This window comes from Sander vitreus, chromosome 2, assembly GCF_031162955.1.
Source record: "Sander vitreus isolate 19-12246 chromosome 2, sanVit1, whole genome shotgun sequence".
NCBI classification, from domain to species: Eukaryota; Metazoa; Chordata; class Actinopteri; order Perciformes; family Percidae; genus Sander; species Sander vitreus.
Window position 1 is genome coordinate 12,727,158 of NC_135856.1, and position 24,507 is coordinate 12,751,664.

General features: G+C 40.7%; 1 protein-coding gene across 2 annotated transcripts in view; it reads left to right on the forward strand.

The window, feature by feature from the left end:
* The first annotated feature begins 3,252 nt into the window (after nucleotides 1-3,252).
* The window catches only part of add3a (adducin 3 (gamma) a), a 111,497-nt gene continuing 90,242 nt past the window's right edge, over nucleotides 3,253-24,507 (forward strand). The window contains exon 1 of one of the 2 annotated variants that reach the window (XM_078278674.1): nucleotides 3,253-3,463. The gene's annotated coding sequence lies outside the window, so the exon portion shown is untranslated. The remainder of the gene's footprint in view (nucleotides 3,464-24,507) is intronic. The other variant, XM_078278667.1, reaches the window with a different exon arrangement.

Consider the following 24,507-nt stretch of genomic DNA (forward strand, 5'->3'; position numbering starts at 1 on the left):
ACACCAACAGCTGTTTTCACAGACGAGACTCTAGCGCAACTTAGATACTCCTGCTTCTAGCTCAAAAACCCTTGGAAGCTCACTGTGCCTCATGTAAAAGTCTGTTTGCCTCCCTAAGTACATTGTTAGAAAGGCACAATGTTGTACATTTTTCTCCCTACATTTTTTTGACTAAAATGTAGGAATATTTGTGTCGGTCGAAGACATGTAACCATGGAGTTCACCGGCCTTAAAGTTTTGGCTCTGTTCGTATTGTTAGAAACGATACAACATTCCCTACATTTTGATTTAAAATAAATGTAAGAGAGTTAAAACTGTGGATGGTATAGCAAAGTAAAAATAAATTTGCATCTGCTGCTCCTCACTCAGTCAGTTGGATCCCCCACTCTGAGTCTGTACATTCTATCCAAAACACACTAATGTAAAAATGTCAAAAGGGCTTTTTTTAAAGCCTCAAAGAAGGTTGAATATTTCAAAAAGTGATGTGATTTGAAAGTTGAATACTACCCTAACATTTTAAAGTTTGAATAGAGTTTCTCGAAAATTCTGAATAACCAAACACAAACTCCTCCTCCTATCATGGTGACTCTTTACTGTAGGCCGTGTTGTCCTCTCTTTTCAGGACATGTCAAACAGCAGATTTACTGTTAGCCAGTGTTATTCGGATGTGCACCAAGTAGTAGGCACACTGTCAAAATTTCTTGCGGAATTTTCTAGTTATATATACTATGTATGTAGGTTGCACATTTTATTCTACACTTGTATATACATTTTTACATCCCTCTAAGTATATTTTTCAGTAGTTGTTCTGGCATTTTTATTTTTGTTTTATTTTATCTTATTTTTTTATCTTATTCATTATTTCTAGTATATTTGTTGTATTTTCTGTATGTATGTGAGGTAGTATGTGTGTATGTCCTTGGTAACTTGTAACTTGCTGCTTGTAACAAAGTAATTTCCCAATTTGGGATTAATAAAGTGCATCTATCTATCTATCTATCTATCTATCTATCTATCTATCTATCTATCTATCTATCTATCTATCTATCTATATAACTAACTAACTAACTAACCGGGAAAAATCCATGGGCAAAGCAGTTTCCCAAGAATAAGGAAGTGTTTATTTCTCTCGCCATAATAACTACAGCCACGTGAGGTCGCTGCCTAACAAGAAACAAAAGGTTGTTATGAGCTGCTTGCACAATCTACCTATACGGCTGTTTTCTGGGTGAGGACAGTCTGAATTTGGTACAAATAAGGGTTTATATTGTTGCTACAAATCCTACAAGTCCTTTACATGAAACAATCATTTGTATTAGTCTGAGATGACTAGAACTGGCAGAGCAAACATCCAAAAAGTCACTGGTCCCCAAACTTGTATGGTAAGCCATGTGGCATGTTGATTTTCTCTTTTTGGGAATAAGACTACCAGGAGGTGACAGCTGTCTCTTGAATAGTAAAGTATAGGCTTTTGATATAAAAGCCTAAATCATATTTGCTCATAAAAGCCAAGAATGCACATTGTAAATGTTACTATCTAAAAACTCTATGAATAAAAGTGATGCTGGTGTCCTCAGGACAAAGATGTATTACATTTCAATGTAATGCTCTAACAACCACTCAAGAGTTTCACCTTCATGTCAGTGTCAAATACTCACAGTTTGTATGTAAAATTGGCTGCATGTACTTAAACTTGATATCAATTTATTATACAGTCATCTGTAAAAAATAAAATATGCTGTACAATTAAGAAAAATGCCAGCTGAGTAAATACAGTATGGTGTTTATTTCTGACAGATTGTATTTGTTAAAAGAGACACTGGCTCACCTTTTATATTTCCCCACACAATCAAACTCAAACACACTTTACACTAATCCACTTTAGATACAAGAACCATGACACTACCATGATAAAAACATACAACACAGAAAAAAGAGACAAATTATAATTTATGCCTCCTTATCTAAGGAGTGCTGTTCCTGAATCTGCACTCATCTCAGCCTACAGGTTGTATACGCACCCTTACGGCCACTAGATGGAAGCAGTGCAGCATATTTGTACGAGTCATATTTATTATTTATTTGGATGCTATGTTGCCCGAGCGTCAACTAATTCATTCTTTCCACCAACAATACATAATTACCCTTTACATGTCAGTATGAGGTAATGCTAAAATTAAAATGAGTGCTAGATAAAAGCTCATGAAAATGACCTATATAGCCTAGAGCATGGATCTTCAGAAGGTGGTCTGGTAGCATTAGAGGGTCCTCAGAGTCAATGCAAGGGGCCCTCCAAGTTATTGTTAATTTTTGAAAGTTTTTTTTTAATTGAAAAGTCTTAACATGAATCCAATATATTATGAGCAAATATAAATCCCCACTGATAACTGGCCTATAGGTACGGTAGACACTAAGGTAGCCATCCACAGATACAGTATAGCCTAAGGATTCACTTTGCCACATGTATGTTTAACATTAAAACATGATTTAGGGGCGCCAGGATAGCTCAGTTGGTAGAGTTTGCGCCCATATATAGAGGTTTACTCCTCGACGCAGCGGGCCTGGGTTCAACTCTGACCTGCGGCCCTTTGCTGCCTGTCATTCCCCCTCTCTCTCCCCTTTCATGTCTTCAGCTGTCCTGTTGAATAAATACCCAAAAATAATCTAAAAAACATGGTTTATAAAATCAGACTGGCAATTTAATAGCTTATTCAATGCACTAAAAGGTATGTATAATGGAGTTACGCCAACACATTATTGTAGGCCCAGTTTAATATGCAACTTAATTTTATACAATATGTACTAGGGGGTCCCTGATCAGTCTCTCTTTCAGTTAAGGGGTCCTTGCCTTAAAAAACGTTGACGACCCCTGGCTTAGAGAGTATACACTGAATATAAACTGAAGATCTTTGATATATTTGCATGCAGCAAATTAATATACAGGATGCCAAGTGTAGCCTGTACATTGTCCAAAATATACTTATTGCTACATTGCGTTTATAGTATGTACTGTGTAACACGTTCGTTGCTACTGCTAAAGATAGTCTTTCTGTCTGAACTGGGGCACACATAAATAATACACATCAACAACAGCTCGCCTGAGTGCGCTCCGTCTCAAGCAAGGGATTCGCGAAAAAATGCGTTGCCAGTTTTAATGAATTACATTCCACTTCCTGCCATATTGTGAGCCAGCGTTTCCGCTTTCGCCGGCGTACTAGATCTACACAGCATGTGTTTGCTGCCTGCACAGCCCGCAGGGAGCGAGTTAACCATCGCGTTGATTAAAAGTCAGTGAAAGCGTTCGGACACGTCGTGTTTGATCGGAAGCATTGAATTCAAACCGAGAAACAGATTTAGAAAAAGGTCCGGGGGACACTTGTGTTAGTCGTCTGTCAGCTAACCCGAGCCTCAAAGAAGGTATGTGGATGAGGATGATTCCATTCATTGGTCATTGATCATAACGGTAGGCGTTGCTTTGTGGTTGCATAATCCTTTGCCTTGCCTGCTTATAGATGTTTACCAGTGTTTCAATGACAAATATTGTGGTAAAACATGTTTATGCGTCATACATGCTTCATAGCATTTTGTCCAGCAGCTTGGAAAAATATGCAACATTGTCCACACGTAGTTATCCAAACAGCTGCAATATTGTTTACTTTAATCATAAATAGTCTACATACGGTGTGAGTTGTTGTATTTGACATTTAAGGCACACTCTCCAGAACGCACTGGCTTAATTCTTCCATCAGTTCTGTAGGCGTACTTAATGTAGCTGTCCTATTTTATCAATGGTGTAAATATTGGAGGGAAAACAAAGCTCTGTCAAAAATGCCCAGGTTTACTGTGCTCTTTTTATGATAGGAGGTCAAAGGTCAGGGTCAGTTACGGTAACAACCTCCTGCCGGTAAGGGATTCACTCGCTCACAGTGCCACATTTCCTAGACTAAGTATTAATACCAAAATGTGCCAATTTGTGGTGTTCAAGTGACAAGCAAGCACATTATCTTATAATAACTCCCATATTTCAATGATATGTAGGGATGAAGAAAGCCTCTTTAAAGCCCCCACAATGTGTGGTATAAGTTTTTGTGACCATTACTGTTCATTTTCTGTATCCCTGTATCTGATTCTTATGGCGGGTTGCTGTATTCTTTGCTACTACCACTATGAGTCGCCAAAGTCCGAGATCGTCAAGTCTTACACAAAGACAAGCACCATGTTGAGCTGGTATTTCTTTTTGACTCAAAGGAAAATAGCACTGTAAATTATTGGAGGTGGATGTTACATTTAGGTTAAATTACTTTATCTTCAGTTTAATTTGCAGTTGCATATCAGGATGCAGAGTTGTTTTTTTAATGGGCAAAACTATACACAAGACAAACTTTCCGTAGGTTATTCATAAATCAATTACTAAGCTCAGTCATGTAGGAGTTTTGGTATTCTCCCACAGTAAAAATGTTAAAGTGTCATGGAAACCTTTCACTTATAGTTTATGTCATTAGTGCAAGCTGATCCTGGATACACACTGATGTTAACAAAAAACAGTGCAGCAAGCGGTCATGGATATTATTATTACTGGGATTATAATATCTTCCTTCTGCATTAAAGCTTTTGTTGAGTTAAAGAGGCTATCTGGTGGTAATGTCTTTTCATCCTTTCTGCTGGATGACTCTTTCACCTGCAGCTAAACGTTTTCTGTTAAACGGTTTATTCATAGCAGAGGTGGGACCAAGGCACTGTTTTTCAAGTCCCAACTCAAGACTAACAAGTCCCAAGTCAAGTCCAAAGCCCAGGTATTTTGAGTCGTAAACAAGTCATAATGCAATATTCACCAAATTTAAACAATTGAGTAATACATTACATTTACACAAATCATGAATGCCTTTTCAAATGTGAACAAGTTTTATCAGGTGCTACTGGATTTAATAGCACTGACACTGCACTTTCATAATGTTTTATGTCAAAATAAATGTAAGGGATACATGTAAAAGATAAAAACTCACTTTATGGATGAATTATCTGTGTGCGCAAATGTGTATAAGAGAGAACATAACAGTTTGCATAAAACAACAAACAAAGGCATAAACTGTTTTATTCACCCACAAGGTTGCCCATTTTCTGTTACTTAGGGTTGAGTAGGAGTTAGGGAGGGAACCCACAACACGCCGACATGGCGCCTCTGTTGATGAAATGATTTAGCTTCGACTTAACGTTACTGTTCTTTGTGCAACTTCAATTGTTGAACGAAGTTGGAAGTTGTTGCATCGCCATCTGTGATTTTCAACCTGCATGTTTTGCATATTGCAATCCGTTTTTTGTTGACCACTACATAGTCTTCATACGCAAACAAAATTATCTTTGGTGTCATTTCCAACTGGCACGCAGCGACATGACTTCACTTCTTCATCTGTCAGATTGATTAAAGTGGATCTGGGAAATGAATGGAAATTCAATACCGTATTCGTAAAGCACATTTTACATTACTTTTTAATCTTCGAGTTTGGGGAAAGGTATTAAGTCTTTTCAAGTCAAAAGGCTGAAGTCCAAGTGAAGTCACTAGTCATTAAGTCCAAGTCTTTTCTGAAATTCTCGAGTAGTCTAAAGTCATCAAATTTGTGACTCGAGTTAGAGCTGGGCAATATATCGATATTATATCGTGATATGAGACTAGATATCGTCTTAGATTTTGGATATCGTAATATCGTGATGTGGCATACGTGTTGTCTTTTCCTGGTTTTAAAGGCTGCATTACAGTAAAGTGATGTCGTTTTCTGAACAACAGACTGTTGTAACTGTTCTATTATTTGCCTTTATCCATTTAGTCATTATATCCACATTACTGATGATTATTTATCAACAATCTCATCGTGTAAATATTTTGTGAAAGCACCAATAGTCAACACTACAATATCGTTGTTGTATCGATATCGAGGTATTTGGTCAAAAATATCGTGATATTTGATTTTCTCCATATCGCCCAGCCCACATCTCTGATATATAGTAACAGTGACTCTCACTCACCTTAGGTTTGCATGCAACGGGGTGTACACAGCTATATTATTAATAAAACATTAACTGTTAAATGGCCACCAGCTGGCTTACCTTGTGCGTGCTACAGCTCCTTCTGTCTTCTCGCCTCCTCTCAGTTTCCCGCCTTTTCACCCTTTGTTTCGTCTTTTTCTTCTCTGATTCTTTTCCTCTTGTCATGCCCCCGGGTTCTGCAGATAAAAAATCAGGCAGACCCCCCCCCCCCCGCGCAACCCCCACCATCCCCTCTCAAAATTGCACGTTACCCAAGAGCACCTCCTCAGCACCTCTGGCTCGTAGATATTTCTCAACCTGTAATGACTCTCTGAGGATAGCCATTTCCACATCAAAGCCTGGCTGTCTGAACTTAAAAAGGACCCAGACAAATATGATAATTGTCTCCAAGAGGCCTGCACTGACATACTTGATTTTTTACTTGACTTTTTTCCCCCTTCTCTTATTTTGCTCCGCAGAGCCCTCTGAAAAGCTGTGAATGTTCACCATATGGACCTGAAATCTAAAACGGTATTCCCCTCCTTCTCTGATTCACTCGGATAGAGGGGGGGGGGGGCCCGTTCAAAATCCTTCAGGGACTTTCTACGAGTCAGATATTTAACCCAGAGCCAATGACTGAATAGATAGAAAATGCAAACACACTCCATATTTATTTTTCCTGCACCTGCGCACATCCTTTTTGATGTAAACTCCATTTCCCAGTGTTTCATAAGGTCCTCATGAATATTGCAATTGCTTGAGACTCCCAGGAGGCGACGCAGTGAGGTTTCTAACTGGTCTTAGTTGACAAAAGAGGAGGAAGCATATATCCTACTTCTGAAGCTCGAAATGAAAGTTTTAAATGTAAAAACTTCCATCCGTCTTTGTCCGCTTATCCGGGGTCGGGTCGCAGGGGCAGCAGCTCCAGCAGGGGACCCCAAACTTCCCTTTCCTGAGCCAAATTAACCAGCTCCGACTGGGGGATCCCGAGGCGTTCCCAGGCCAGGATGGAGATATAATCTCTCCACCTAGTCCTGGGTCTTCCCCGAGGCCTCCTCCCAGCTGGACGTGCCTGAAACACCCCCCTAGGGAGGCGCCAACGGGGCATCCTTACCAGATGCCCAAACCACCTCAACTGGTCCTTTCGACGCAAAGGAGCAGCGGCTCTACTCCGAGCTCCTCACGGATGACTGAGCTTCTCACCCTATCTCTAAGGGAGACACCAGCCACCCTCCTGAGGAAACCCATTTCGGCCGCTTGTACCCTGGAAAACGTATTGAGCATAATTTCTATGAAATCTACACCAGTCTCTGTAATCTGATCCCCATCTTTTCCAAATGATTGATGATAATGTAGTCTTTACATAGGTTCAAATTACAGGTCCATCAGATTATAAACAGCTTGTGCAGATAAGTCCAACTATTGGTAGCCATTTCAATACACCTGGCTTCCATTAAAACCAATCCATACGTACACCTGAATACTTGAATGTCATGCAGCAGTTTAGTTGCTCTGCCGACATGGGTATCCAAAACACTCAGCATCTACAAAACTGTCCCACTGATTTTGAGGAGGAGGCGTGTCAAAACTTCCAGACACCGACCACTATCTCGCTGAAGAATGTGTTTGTGACACTAGTGATTTAAATATACTGTTCCGTTCTTATTTATTTGTGTTGTTGGAAATGTGTGTGTATTTGGAACAGCAACGAGTACATCAGAGCCACACAGCTATCTCTAAATAATGCACCAGCCATTGAGAATTTAGTATTCTTCATGTCTATATTGTTATTTGTAATAGGCCTATAGTGTTGAATGTTACAGTTCTAGCAGAATAACATTTAGATAGAGCTTGGCGGAGGGGAATCTTTCATCTCAACACATCTGCAGCAGTTTCTCTGTCTGAGCTGCTCTCTTTTGTTCATTTTCTTTGCCCTAATGAATGGTTTTATAATAACCCGAGGCAGCTCAGCTAATCTTAAGATCCATGCCGAGACACAGGAAGTACAGTGTCCACTGTGGTGGGGGATGGACAGACAGCCTCATAGATTAGAGTGGCAGTGACTGGTTGAGTGGCTGCAGTCTGCAGGGACTTAATGAGGCATGTCCATAGGAAGACTTGATTGCTTGGGAATGTTTTGGTGAAAACAGGAACTGAAGAACAAGGAGGGAGAGAATATTTGATGAATGTAGTTTTTTGTGCTCCTTGAGTGACAGGTGTGTAGAAGAAGATGAGGTGCACACTAGGGCTGCAACTAACGATTATTTTCATAGTCGATTAATCTGTTGATTTTTTTTCTCGATTATTTGATTAGTTGTTTGGTCTATAAAATGTCAGAAAATGGTGAAAAATGTGGATCAGCGTTTCCCAAAAGCCCAAGATGACATCCTCAAATGTCTTGTTTTGTCCACAACTCAAAGATATTCAGTTTACTGTCACAGAGGAGAGAATAAACTAGAAAATATTCACATTTAAGAAGCTGGGATCAGAGAATTTTGACTTTTGTCTTAAAAAATTACTCAAACCGACTAATCGATTATCAAAATAGTTGGCGATTAATTTAAGAGTTGACCGCTAATCGATTAAATGATGAATCGTTGCAGCTCTAGTGCACACGTGTTGCAACCCCTTCAGTTATTTTTCTGGTTTCGATACCTATACTGCAAACTTCAAAAAATGTTTTTGTTTTTTTTCCCACAAAAAAAAAAGGGAAATCATGTGTGTGCTGGTGAGCCTGAAGCCATTTAAAACGCACACGGCCCAGTGAATTTGAACCTGTCCAGAGGATAGAGATGACTTCATCATTACCTCACCCTGCTCTGCTAGAGAACTTATCAAAAACATGTGGCTCCACTCTCCTTCTACACTGCAAATTGATTGAGTCTTGGACTCCAATGTTTTTCTTTTGTTAGAGGACGTGTGTGTTTGCGCGCAAGCAGGCTAAATTTTTATTTCCTTGGATTTCTTGTCTCTCTCTGGGCTTTGACTTTATCTGTCATTCATTTGGCTTGTTTCAGCGTGTAGCTCTGGGTTTGGTCAGACAGGGCCGCGGCCGCTGAGTTGGACAGAATTATACACCATGCCTGAGCATTTGAGCCTCTATGTACGTGTCTGTTACGCCCATTGAAACCAGATGAAATACATAACGGGGATAACATTTTATTGACCATATAATTAACCGTACTATACAGTACTTTAAAGGAATAGTTGGACATTTTGGATTTTGTTACTTTTGGACAGAGCCAGGCCAGCTGTTTCCCCCCATTTCCAGTTGTTGTGCTAAGCTAACTGGCTGCTCCAGTAGCTCCATATTTACTATACAGACATGAGAGTGGTACCGATCCTTTCATCTAACTCGCTTTCGAAAAAGTGCATAAATGTATTTCCCAAATGTCCTTTCTTTTTCAGTAAACTTAAAGTGCCCATATTATGAAAAAAACACTTTTTCTGGGATTTGGGGTGTTCTTTTGTGTCTCTGGTGCTTCCACACGCATACAAACTTCAAAAAAATCCATCCATGCTGTTTTGAGTGAGATACAGTTTCTGAATGTGTCTTGCCTTCAGTCTCCGGGTGAGCTGTTCAAAATCGGCACGGCTTGTGACGTCACAAGCCGAAACGAGCTGGCTAACCACAACCGTTAGCTCGTAGCATTAGCTTTAGCATGCTAACGCTAGCATGCTACCTCGTTCTCAATAGCAAAGCACTGCTACAACACACACAAGTTCACCATAATCTACAAAAGAACTACTTACATGTGCGCCCTCATTTAGAAGTCTCCCAGCTAATCCTGCCTTGTAACTGACTGAAGTTGGAGAAACAGCCTTTCTTTTACTGTCTATGGAGCTAGCTAGCTGACATGATCTACATCTGAGCTACTGCGCATGTGCAATCAAAGATAGTGTAGAAGAAAAGAGGTCTCACTCTGTAGCTAAAACAGAGACCAAGTGGAAAGAGGATCTGCAAAATTAAACCATGTAAACCTATTCTGGTACAACCTTAAAATACAATTATGAACCTGAAAATGAGCATAATATGGGCACTTTAAAATTCAGGGCTTAAAGGATGAGGCTGGCACACCAACACGCTAGATTGTAGTTTAGTCAACTTCCTTCATTTTGACTCTCTGTTCCATCAAAGGTCAACACTGTCAAAATGGCTTGCTTATGGTCAACAGCACCAATATGCGTGTCAGAGTTTAAACAAAGTTCAACTGAGTGCAGATTTACTTCGCGCCCGTGAGCGATTCCATGGGAATTAATTAATTTCACTGCATAATTTTGTAATTTTAAAAACTGATGTGAGGCCTTCAGTCAGAGGGCTAGGAGTAAAAAAAATGCACCACATTAAGATTCTTTTTGGTGCTGTATGTGGACACGCACGGTTGCTGTTTAACTGCTACATGCTTGTTTAGATGGAAACAATCCGTTTTGGTCGGGGGACTGATGATTACACGATGTGGGTGATCATGATAAAGTTGCATTGAGCTGCACTGCTGATCTGCAACTTCAGTGTTTCATTTTTAATGCTCTGAAGGAGTCTGTCGAAGCTGAAGAGTCTCTTGTTTCATACTATTGTGCATCAACAGACAGGGTGCTGTTTGATGTGATACATGTGTGGGCTGAGTGTTTAGATTCCACAGTTGTTTGGTTGCGAGAGGTCCCAGCGGGGTGGGGTTAGAAAAACCTTATTATACACTTGTGGGTGGATGAATTACTGAAAGCATCCGGCCTGACGTGCAGTACGGCTGACTTCTGTCCAGTTTGTGGAAGTGTGTACTGTACGTCCATATGTGCATCCGTATGCCCTCACTTTGGATGTGCATGTGTGTTGATATGTACATATGTGTTTAGTTTGCATTGGGAGTTATACTATGTTTGTGTTTACACAGGCCTTTCTCTGTTTGTGTCTGAGGGGGCAGTCCTGGCAGAGCACCAGCTCCGGTCAGCAGTCTTGCCAGCGCAAGAAACGAGAAGGCTTTTGCATAGATATTGAAGTGGAGTAACCATAGCAACGGGGTCAGCCTCTGACCATGGGAGAAGCAGAGGTGCCAAGTTTTGGGCCAAATGAGCTTTTGGAACAGACAGTGGCTCTTTTGATCCCTGTGGTCGTCACCTTATTAAAGTGTCTGTCTTAAGGGTCAAATGTTTGAGATCATGAAAGTTCGAAGCTGACATTGAAATGTTGACTCCACAAAACGATTAGACTTTTAATCATCTGGAGTCTTCATGAATGATGAGACCTAATATGTTGTGTTGTATTTGATATACCACTGTCATTATCCAGTCATTAAGTTGATGAACTAATGAGCTGAAAATGCAGAAATACCAACAATGGTTATGATTGTATTATAATCAACCAGAACAATGGATTAATTCTGTCCTTGTAACGTTGGATCCATGAAGTCCTAATCGTTGATTTTCTGTTGATGACCAATGAAATGCTGCCATTGTGAGCAGATAATGGCACTAACTTGGAATGCTGTTTTGCCTGGGCTGCTTGCCAGTCATGAGAGTGAGTGTGCAGCCACTGTTTGTGAAGGAAGGGGTGGCCGCCTCCCCCATTACTGTGCCCAGGGGGTCTGCATTAATATGGAGATTAGATTAGAAATTTTCCAGGTCACTTAATCTGTTCAATTAACTGACTGTCATTTTGCATATTTACTGGCAAAGAAAAAAATACTAGAATGTACAGTGAAGTACAGCCATTAGAGTTTGTATTCATTTGCCAGTGTGAATCCATTCATCACAGTGTGTTCATGTGAGGGTCATTCATAGCTGTGTGTGTGTGTGCTTGTGCGTGCGTGCGTGCGTGTGTGCGTGTGTGTGTGTGTGTGTGTGTGTGTGTGTGTGTGTGTGTGTGTGCGTGCGCATGCTCTAACTCTGATTGTGTGCCTATTTCCTACTTCGCACAGTCTGAGAGGAACAATTTGAGCTTTCTGTCGTGAAAAGCTTCTATGGATGCCTTTATTACGGGTGTTAATCCTGTTGCTGTGTGGGGATCTGCAAAGGATGTACTGTCACTATTTCTAAATGTGATGGAAGGCTTAAATTGCGTGCGTGTGTGTGTGCACACACCATATCTAAATGATTTCCATGATCCATGATACTGCCTGGTATTTTCTTCTTCTTTCTTCTCTCCATTGAGCCATATTTTCTGCTGTTTTTATTACACTGCTATAAAAGTCCTACTTAGAAACATAACTCTCGTATACATACACACATAAAAACTCACACAGTTTCAGCCCTGAATCCTGCAGTGACATTCAGCTCTCGGTGTGCTTTGTTCATTCTGAGTGCAACCTTTATTTTGTCATCATTGTGTAGAAAGATATATTACTCTGTAACTGACCTGTGTAATGATCATGCTGGTTTGGAATGTGTATTTCTAAAGGGACATTCAGTGGATTTTGATTTCATACCAACCATGCCCAGTGGGGGTGCACGATTCAGAAAATGTCACGATTCGATTCGATATCGATTTTTAGGCTCAACTTTCGATTCAAAATCTATTTTCGATTCAAAAACAATTCTCAATTTAAAAAAATAAATAAATAAATAAATAAAAAAAAGAATAAATAAAAAACCATTCACAGTATGTAAATGTAGTTACTTTTCCCATGTGATTGCAGTAGACATAAAAAAGTTTATTAACATTTTTTTTATTAGAAAATATGAATCGATTTTTGGAATTTATTTATTTATTTATTTATTTTTGCACACCCCTAATGCCCAACATGTTGATGTCAGTAGTACTGTGCTGGTGAAAAGCATTCTGGGTGATGAACAAGAAAATGCAGTAGCACTTGTTACCTTCTCAGTTTATTTGACCACCTGCTGGTTCATTTTGAAATTTTTGAACACAATGTCTGGTTATGTCACATTTAACTGTATTTGAATGTGAATGCTGTTATTGGCTGTCCTTGTTTGAATGAGGTTTTTAAGGTGTGATTAACGCATGGGAAGAGAAGTGGCTTAATAGCTGCGTTCTTACCAAACACTTTTTAGTTTTTTTCCTTACAACCGTATACAACAGGTACCAAAACATCTATTCTGCATTTCCACCACAGACAGTACTTAAATGTAGGCGGGGTTGTAACAGCCATGTGCTGAGAAACAAGCTGAAAAACCTTTTTATTCCTCACTGCTCCATCCAGCTCTCGCTGTATTTCCTCTTCACTGATAATGCAGAGGAACGTCTGCACCAATCGTGGACTTTTTAGCTCCATCTTTTTAGTATCGGATCAGTGTGCTAGGAACCTCAACAGAGGTGTAATGAAAAAACAGGACTGAATAGAGCATTTCTATTGGTACCATCCGCAACTTTTGACATTAGAAACTCAAAAATAACTGCAACTAAAAACTATTTTTATTATTGATTAAACTGCCGATTATTTTTTTGATAATTAGTTTGGTCTATAACATATAACATCAGACAGTGAAAATTCACAACCAGGTGATGTCATTAAATATCTTGTTTTGTTTGACTAACAGCCCAAAACCCATAAATATTTAATTTACTTTACTATTAATAACCAAGAAAAGCAGCAAATTCTCACATTTAAAACCCTGAAACCATCACATCTCTTTTGCTTGAATAATGAATAGTTAATAGTAATTGTTGCAGGTCTACAGTTTATTAATATTCTACTTTTGGAATAAAGTGATCCAGTGGAAATTAAATTGTGTGTGTGTGTGTGTGTGTGTGTGTGTGTGTGTGTGTACATGAACTCTTGTTGGTCTCATGTTTCCAGGAAACATGCTTTATTGCCTCTCTGACCAAACATCTACATTTACATCATCTGCCACTGTTTTAGAAGGCACACCCATGCCTCGGTTCCTGTTTGTGCGCACACACACACACACACACACACACACACACACACACACACACACACACACACACACAACACACACATCACACACAGTGACAAATCATTGTTGGCAGCACTGAGTTTAGCTGGCTGCTGAATCCTAGTGTTGTTGTGGGTATGTACTGTGCTGTCCTCCTCTGTTGTCTCGTCTCTAACTGGGTCAGCTTGTGCACTAAATGATGATTCTCATCCTTGTTGTCACTGAACTAAAACGCTGTGTCAGCACTGCCCAGTGTGATCTTAATGTTGTGTTTTGGCAGTTATTTGTTGTCCTTAGTCATAGTTTTAATTGATTTAGTGTGCTTTCTTGTGTGGTGTGGTAGGGCATGACAAGACGTGACATGAAGCCAAATGTCGGCTTACAAAACAGTTTTGATGCTCACAAGGCAATCAGAGTAGTTACAGTTGTAGAGACAACACCACAGTCAATACTGTGGTATTTCTGCATTTGTGCCTCCCAGAAATCCTTTGTCAATCAGTTGAGTGTTAGCACATTGACCGAGCTGGTCATAGTGATGGTATGTTGTATTTAAAGGTACAGTACATCACCGGTATGGTGGTGCTGGTGGCGGAGGAGCGTGAGCCACCATGGTGCGAATCCACAGTTTGTTTATATCTTCTTCTGCTGGGTCACAAATAGTCGTGTTGAAATATAAAATCAAAAGCAGCAATACTGTGTGTGTCACATGTTCTAAAGTGACACATACACTTTCACAGTACTCTACTGTGTATTGGTTACATGTCACACTTCAATGGGACATTAGATATTTTGGGATTACCTCCTCTTGTATATAGTCATTCCTAAAGAGCAACTTAAAACCTGCTGGAAATCTTGTTTTTGCTGACCTACCGCAATCATTACTGTAGTGAGTGCTGGAAGTGTACTCCAGGGTATAGTACACTGTGACATCGCTGTTGTTAACTTTTTAATGAGCGAGAGTAAAACACTGCTTTTCAGCCCGGTAATTAATATGCCCCATATGTGCATCGTGGCTGGATTGCATCCAAACAATGTATATAGGTCTGATTATTGCAGTGGTACCTATCAATAAACTGACACAGCATAATTAAAGACCAATTTGTGTGTGTCCGGGCCAGCTCATGCATCCTGGCATGACTTCATGTAAGAATAATTACAAGTACAGGACATTATAAACTCATGAACTTTAACAAGTAGCTGCAAGTTTTCTGAGTATTAGGCTCAGACACCTGAAGATATTATTAAAACCATTAACGAAATGGAAGACCATTAAGACGCTAAAGTAACAAACGGGGCACTCCCTCATGGCCCGGGCTGCCATTATTTTCCCCCTGCCCACAGCTCCCCTGAGCAGATAGTACTACACCATAAGAAGCACTTCAGCTGTATTTTGTAATTATTGTCATCCTTATTATGAGCAAGGTAAAAAGTCTATATTGTATTCAACCTCAGAGCCATTTACTGTGTCTACTGTGCACTGTGCTCTGAGGTGATATATAAAGCTGTGACCACCTCAGTCACCTCAGCCTGTGTTCTCACCTTAGTCTTGTATTCAGGTCAATGTTTCTGCAAGAAAAACTACATAACTGTACATACAGGAGCAGTATGTCTTCACTGTGCTGTTGTTGACGTTGCTGTGCTTCTCCTCTGCTGGAGGGGAGCACCCTTTGGGCATCACAAGTAGTCTGTCTGCCTGCCTGCGTGCGTGCGTGCGTGCGTGGTACACAAATTGACATATTTCTGAGTGTTAACATTTGATTTGGGCAGCACAGTGGCTCAGTGGTTAGCACTTCTGCCTCACAGCAAGAACGTTCTGGGTTCAAATCCAGGTCGTTCCATGACTTTCTGTGTGGAGTTTGCATGTTCTCCCCGTGTTTGCGTGGGTTTCCTCCGGGTGCTCCGGTTTCTTCCCACCATAAAGACAAGCATGCTAGGTAATAAGGACTACAGTTGAAAATTAGCTGACTGGCTAACACTGGCGCATTTACAGAAATGTTGATTAATGTGCATTGTCTTACAAACTGAACTAATTTGTTTGAATTCACTGTCCATTTTTTTTTTGCACTGTAAATGGATAATTTGTTTTGTTTGATGCATAGTAAAACTAAGGTTTATAGTTTTTTTTTATGCCCTAATATTACACTTTTAATTATTATTCTTCCAAAATCTATTGTCAAAAGGATGAAAAACAAGTCTAAAGCGACATACAGCATACACAGACAGCACCAAGCCTCTCCATCTGTCTCTGCTCCCACCGGCTGTCACTCTCCAGCTCAGTCTTTATGTTATTTTCTCAGTGTTTACCAAGGAGAAACTGCTGAGGAAGAAATGAAGAAGCTGATCATTTTTATAGCAGATTGCACACACCGTTCCCTGTCTGTTAGCAGTTTCCGTTACTCAAGGAGCGATGTTGCATTACATCCTGTGCATTTAGATGGCAACGCCACCCTTCCTTTAAAAGAAAGATCCACCCTAACATAATCAATTCCTGTAAGAAAAAAAAAAAACATTACTTTTGTCAAACCATTAAAATGGGCTAAAAACAAAAAAGGTTTAGGTATCTGTAACATCAACTGTAAGTGTCGACTAATACCACCATTAATATTCAGCGATTAACTGAATGATTACACCTGTTTATCAAACGTACACAAAAAGCATAGCAGGTTGATTTGACAGACATGGCTCAATGCATTAAAAACCATTAACTATCCCACTGTAAACCGTAGAAAAAAGAATTAAATCATAAAAGAAATTGTCCATTTCTTGTACAGTACAAATATGTAATGGGACAGAGACAGATATTGTTATCTTTTATTTCAAAGCATTTTATTTTAAAAGGAAGCCCCCTATAGTAAGCTTCTGCCAGCAGCTGCTTTTATATTTCATAAAATGTATTTTAGATCCGTTTTCCTTTTAAGTATTTCAAAACAGATTCTCATGACAAATACACTTTCCGCCTTATCAGTTCCCCTTCCTGTCCTGACGGATGGCTGCCCCCCCACACACACAAACTCACACACTTTCCACTGAGGATGTATCTGGACGTTGGGAAGAGATACCCTGTCAGATATGCGTGGTGTAGTGTCACATGTCTCGGACTCGCAGGATGAGTAGTCTGGGAAGGCTGTATTTCCTTTACCTCAGCAGAGGAAATCGCTGGATAGGACCCATCTTTTGTTTTGTCCTTCCAGGACGTTCACTGATACGCTTCGGATGGGAAGTTGCACAAATGCAACATGTAGCACAAGGCCATATGATGTTTCTGTGCCCTTTGTGGGCCAACAAGAGTTGTTTATAACTTGGACGAGTGATGTCATCCATTTTTGTGGTCAAAGGGACTGTGGTGGTGTGTCCTAAAGACAACACATCAGTTTGAGCCTGATTTTGGTGTTCTGGAAAATGTGTTTCATGGCCTCTGGGATGTGACAATAAGGGGAAAAGACAAATATGTTTGCGGTTTGTGTCTGTGTTTTACAGGTTTATTAAGTCCAAAATGTTCCCAGCATGAACTAAGGAAAAGTATCTTTCATAAGAAGTTGGGTTAGTAATTGTGATGACACTTTCCCTATTAATCACACAGAATTTGGAACATAGCTGTCTGTTTTTAAAGGAGAATTGAATCGATTTCAACACGTAGCTCTGTTGTTTGGAAATTTGGATTGCTGTCAGTAGCAAGAAAAACTAAACCAATCGGTGTTGTCTACACCGTGTTAACCCCCTGCTAGCGTTAGCACCCTGGAGGCTGAAACGTGCTTTTAGCCCCTAAACATGCTCGAAATATCATTACAAGTGCCTATCCATGTGCAGTGATTCCTTCCGAGGTAACACAGCAAATTTGACTGGAATATTGGATTGTATGAGTTCGACAGTCGACTAGTGTGGACTTGATCGGAAAACAAGAAATAAACAGAGGTATGTGCACTGGCTGGATTAACAAAACATTTATGCCTTTCTGTCACATCTACTGCAGTCAGATTCACTGTGTTCCCTCGGAAGGAATCACTGCACATGGGTAGGCACTTGTAATGACATTTCAAACATGTTAAGAGGCTTAAAACATGTTTAAAGCTTGCCCTGTTTAAGGCTGTTGGGTGCTAACGCTAGCAGGGGGATAACACGGTGTAGGCAGCACCGATTGTTTTCGTTTTTCTCGCTACTGACAGCACTCCAAATTTACAAACAGAGCTACGTGTTGAAATTGACCGGAATTCTCCTTAACTCCCATATCATCGTTAGTGCTCCTATAATGCAAAGTCTGAGATATATTGGTATTATTTTCATTGGCAGAGCTAGAAATATAGCATAACTGCAGTGGGAGCTCAAGTTGGTATAGACTGATAGATGTGATGCACTGCAAACCTGAAATTATCTACACATTACCTGGCGAATCTGTAAGTGAGAATGCAAATGCCTGAATCAGTTGGATCGGACATCAAACGGTGTTCACCCTGCCAGCTCCCTAGTACAAAATCTGTGTAATCTCCGATTGAGCCAAAAGTGTGAAAATTCACAGCAAGCGAGTGGGCGTGTTGATTATGTCTAATGCTGCTCACGCAAAACAGGAAGGAAACAAAAATTCAAGGGTGTAGAAGGCGGGTTATTTACTAAGGGTGTCATTAGTATTGTGTAATTGTGACTTAATTTCAGTCAATTTCGACCGAATTTCGAATAAAAAAATAGTCGGTCGGCTTTTCAAGCGGAACAAAAATACGTGTTGAAGTGCTGCAAGTCAACCTCCTCTAACTTAGCTACAGCAAAAAGATAGCATGGCAACTGCAGATGCAGGAGACCCATCGACAAAACCTGAACCCCCTCCTCTTTCACTGAAGTCGTCGGTGTGGAAGTATTTTGGATTTCCAGTGAGTTATATTGACAATGTTAATGTTGTCGTCAAAAGAAAACACAGTTTGCAAGCTCTGCTATGTGCGTGTACCATATTCTGTGTGTTTACCATTGCACATTAGCCTAGCAGCTAGCGGAGTTTCCTTCTGCTTATAGCTTAATCCCGACAAAACCGCACGGTTGAATTTCAGCCTGCATGCACGTTTTGTAGCCTAAACAGAGCAGCTGACTGCCGAGTCGCCCTCTCTGCTCTCTGTCTGCTCAGCTGCTAAGACCACTGTGCTGGCGCGATGGTGTTTTAAGCCCCCAACCAAGCCTTCAAGGCAGCGCTGCGACCGTCATCTTCAAGGCACCTGAAAGCAGTTACACACCGGGCCGATTATCGGCCGTCGGACAGTCTGGCGAGGTCAGTGACTTGAGTCTGTTTGGTGTGTTCCGTGCCGTGGTCCGTTGGAGGAGCTGTCGGCCTTCATTTTCGCCGACCTGACATGCTCAGTCGGAGACAGGGCAGTCGGGACTCACCCGGAAATGGCAAGCAGGATGAGCGTGACTAAGCCTCTCAAAATATGACGAAAATCTTTTAAACTGACCTTTGTGGATCTGAAATGAAGACAGATTCAGCAACTGCATGGCCTATTTCTCACTTAAAATGTTTTCAGAAACACGTTTCAGTGAACTATTTTAGTACAGTATGAGATCGTATTCTGAACAAGCCGCCATGACAGTCTGGCTTTGAATTTCTGGAGAAAACAAACCCACGTGACACATTCGTCCAATCAGCTGCCGGTTGTAATTTTTTGGGCGGCAATACAGATTAGCCCCACCTGCTGTTATGGAGAAGTATTACATCTCGTCGTTTTGGTGTGTTCCGAGGCACTTTTTTGACCAACTCGGGGAGACTAATCAGTCCAACTGCCTTTTCTGCCGACGGTCGGCCGTCTGGTTGGTGTGTAACTGCCTTAACCCTAACCATAACCATTGCCTAATCCTAGTGCCTTCCAGGCAGAACTGCCTGGAAGACGACGTGGGGGGCTTAAAACACCAAACACCGCTGTGCTGCGAAGCGTCTTCCCTCAGCATTGTCGGCAAACTTTTTTTTTTTTTTACTTTATTTTCCAGTTGACTGAAGATATAAGTTATTGTTACATTATGTTAATAAATGTTTTAAATTTGACAATGTAGTGTGGTACATTGCAAACAAAGGTCAGATATTATATTGCATAAAAGTCTAGTCTAAAAATGGCATAGCAACCTGTGCTTTAAAAAAAATAAATGTAAAAATCGAGAATCGAACCGTGACCTTTAGAATCGAAAATGTAATCAAATCGAGGATATGAAGAATCGTGACACCCCTATTATTTACATGAAGACGGCAACGAAAATGTCTAACTGGAGACGTGAAGAGATATGGGAACTTCTGTTTGTAAGGATTGGGAGGTTGGGAAATATGCTTTGCTTTTTTTTAGGTAAGAAGATTAGTCTTCTCATCTAACTTTATGCAACAAAACAAAACATTCCCACATTGTCCAACTATTCCTTTGAGAGAACATTAAATGGGAAGAGGCATATTTGATTTTTTTTGGGATGAGGTTAATTCTAGGTTAACTTATTTCTAGGCTAGAGGTATTGCTAGAATTGTAATTGTGGTGGTGATTGTTAGGTTCAAACATGGTTTATGTTTGGGTGAACTTTTAGAGAGGATGTCAAGGTTAGGAAAATAAACATTTAACTTAAACCAACATGTTAAATATGCCTGACTGTTACAGCCACAGAGAGCGATTTACCATTGCTTCAATCCAGTCTTGTTTATTGCTTGTGTGGTTTTCAGTCATATTGATCCCGTCATATGATCATTTTAAATGTCATGATTCCTGGGAATGGCAGCAGGTTTCCTCTGAGCAGTTTCTTCAGCAGTTCCAGTGATTTATGTTTTGGCCAAGACAAAGGCCTTTGTCGCCACTAGTTCCTGGCAGTTGGCTTGGTGTGTCAGGGCCTTTAAAGGAGAATTCCGGCCAATTTTTACGTTAATCTTGATCGCTATAGCTAAGCGAGTAATTTCGATAGAAAAAACCCCGACCCGAATCAGTGCAGGCAATACTGAGTAGCTGCAGCTACATACTACAAGCGTGCCCTGAGCTAAAACGGCAATTGCCGGGGCAAGTTTTAGAGTGCCTTTGTGCCTCTTAACAGACACAAAATGCAATTAATATGTCTGTGCCACATGAACAGGGCTCTTACGTGTCAAAAAGATGCGTTTTCAACTCAGACATTGTTTAAATTCACCTACCCCTGGTCCCTGTCTCGATCATGCTGGTAGCTAGCTTGCCCTGCTAGCTGATAGCCGTTAGCTGTTAGCTGCTAGACAGGCTTCTGTGATAATCATCCCAATAACAATCCACGGAGCGGCTGTGGTGTGGCTATGTCCTCCAGAGGACAGGTCATGTCACGTCTTGAAGTTTATACCCCCCTAAAAAAACAGTAGTGCAGTAGTAGCTAGCTGTTAGCTGCTAGCTGCCCTCCGGTGAGTGTATTCAGCAAGGCTTCTGTGATAATCATCCCAATAACAATCCATGGAGCGGCGGTGGTGTTGCTATGTCCTCCAGTTACTGAAAGCTAGCTTTAGCTTGCACTTGGAGCAGCAAGTTCATCTGCCTGTTGCCCCTCTGTCTGTCTCGTTCTTTACAACTCTTGTGAGGCTAGTTCTTCGTCTGTATACTCTGGTTCGAATAAATAAGGACGACCATCAAACTCAAAAGGCTCTTGCGTGTGTATTTGTATATATGTGTTGTATATCTGCTATATTCTCCATAGTTATGTTACTCCGCTCTTCACTCTTCACACACTATGCTCCGATCTGCACACTACTGTTTACCTTTTCCTGCTACAACTGAATTCCCAGGAGACAGCGCAAGGCTACAGCTAGGCTTCAGTAACGCTATTACTGTGCAAGCCACAGACATTGTTTATCCCGTTTCCATGTAGTTACATAGTCACTGATATGGTCATAATCAGTACAGTGCTCAATTACCTATTTTTGAGGGGGAAATAATCTAAACTTGTCTCTGCGAAGGCAGGATCTGTCCTATGCAGGACATCCACCTGGGATGATTATCACAGAAGCCTGGCTGAATACACTCACCGGAGGGCAGCTAGCAGCTAACAGCTACTACCGCACTACTGTTTTTTTTAGGGGGGAATAAACTTCAAGACGTGACATGACCTGTCCTCTGGAGGACATAGCCACACCACCGCCGCTCCGTGGATTGTTATTGGGATGATTATCACAGAAGCCTGGCTGAATACGCTCACCGGAGGGCAGCTAGCAGCTAACGGCAAACAGCTAGCAGGGCAAGCTAGCTACCGGCAGGATCGAGACAGGGACCAGGGTAGGTGAATTTAAACAATGTCTGAGTTGAAAACGCATCTTGTTGACACGTAAGGGCCCTGTTCATGTGGAACAGACATTAATTGCATTTTGTGTCTGTTAAGAGGCACAAAGACACTCTAAAACTTGCCCGACAACTGCCGTTTTAGCTCAGGGGACGCTTGTAGTACGTAGCTGCAGCTACTTAGTGTTGCCTGCACTGATTCGGGTCGGGGTTTTTTCCGAAAATACTCTCTTAGCTATAGCGATCAAGATTAACGTAAAAATTGGCCGGAATTCACCTTTTTTAAAGGGTTTTTGCAGCAGTTACAAAACTTGTGTCTAAGTTGTAGTCATAATCGTTTTTTTCAAAAAAAATTGGCTGCATTGTGGGCTTTTACATCCTTCAAATAGATGGCCCATGTCAGATCATTAAACACTGATCCAGCTGAAGTGTCTTTGAGCAAAGCACTGAATCTGGATCAGCTCCAGAGGCGCTGCTTCAGGGCTGAACACAACCTCTGACTTTACTGAAGAGGAGTGTTTGTCCTGCTTGGATTAATGTTGTATCACATTTTCATGTTGTTATTATTAATAAAACAAAAGTGGGGTTTAATGGGGCTGTTTCCAGGCTAGTTATGTCATGTACTCTGCCTGAACTCATCCTTCAGCGAGGCTCTCTTCCTGTTAATACAGCTGTCTGGGTGATCTGTTCCGAAAGGCTTTGTAGAGAGCGGCGATCTGCCAGCATTGAACCTGAGGGGGAAAGCAAAATATTGTGTCATCTCAACAGAACAATAGATAAAATTTCCCATCATACACACAACTGCTAAATGCTGGTCTGGTATTATAAATGTAAAAAAAAATGGTCTGGATATAATCAGTGTGCATTTACAGTTACATTTTCAGTATTTAATGCTGTTGTCCAGACCAGAAGGTTAAGTTCAACATAACTTCACTTGTAGCAGGGGCCTTACTTGTGAATCTTGTGAAGTTGGCTTGTATAGAAGTCTATGGGAAAATGACCCTAATTCTGCCTTGATTTTGTTACCTACTAACAACTTTTTCAAACCAGTTTATGGTCTCTGTTCTTCAAAGTCTTCTTCAATACAACATGATGGTCATTTTGTAATGGATGGTCCCATTCATTTTAAAATAGACGATAAAGCATGCATTGCTTTAGGGCGTGGCTACACTCCCATTAATCAGGACAGAGGCTTAGCAATGCTAATCATGTCACTGTGCACATTAAAATAGCAGTGAACTTGTTTTTGGATACTTTAGTATTAGCGACCTTCCTTTTTTCATACTGCTGTACTCTCTCTTTTTTTAAAGATTATTTTCTGGGGCGTTTTCAGACATCATTTTTGACATGACAGCTGAAGACATGAAAGGGGAGCGAGAGGGGGAATGACATGCAGCAAAGGGCTGAGTCGAACCCGGGCCCGCTGCGTCGAGGAGTAAACCTCTACATATGGGCACCTGCTCTACCAACTGAGCAATCTGGGCGCCCCTGTTCTCTCTCTCCTTTAACTGCAAGATGAGATCCCACATTTTCACCTCACACCTGGGGCTTCCATCAGCTGTGCAGTCAATTTCCACATTTGGCAGGCGATAAGGTTAGGGTTAACTGACTTGAAAAGCATCTCCAACCATACAGCCAGGTTACTATATATTAATTTGTTCGACATCTTAACAATTTTAAGTCTACTTTCATCTATTTTCAATGAGATGAGACGCCATTTTGGCGGTAGTTTAAAAGAAAACAATTGTTTTCTGTTGTGCTTCTTGTTTGCTACCCTTTTACTGTAGCATGTTACATTTTTTATATATCTTGATTTTATCGTTTAGAAAAGGTAAATAGCTTAATTAGTCTTTTTTGTGTTAGACAGACAGACACACACACACACACACATTTCTATAAAGCAGAGTCAACAGTTGTCAGATTAGGGGGCTTTTAGAGTGGACAGCAGCAGCACAGACAGAATCACACCATCTAAAAAACTGCTGCTACCAGGTAGAAATTCTGCTTTCTGTTGCCATCAGCTCATCAGCCATGCAGTAAGGTTACATCCAGTTAACCATAAAGGGCAAGATCAGGCACCAAGTCTCAACTCTGGAAGATATCATTTTGAGTGAATGCTAAGCATGTTAAATGTAGTATCTGTTCAACTTGGAGAATGGTTTGACTTACGTCCTCCTCGCTGGCAAGGCATTGCATCAAATTAAAGTCAAAGGGAAAAATTAAACGCAGGCTTGCGATCATCTGTGTGCAGCTATTGCCTTATTAAGCTATTGTAGTAGGATGTTGTCATGTCCATGTGTGATTACTTATAGGATAAATGGGTTGATTTTCACACCCGGACAAAGTTTTACAAAATATCATCTGCTGATGTTCCCTCTGAATGAACACAGTCCTTATCTGCCAT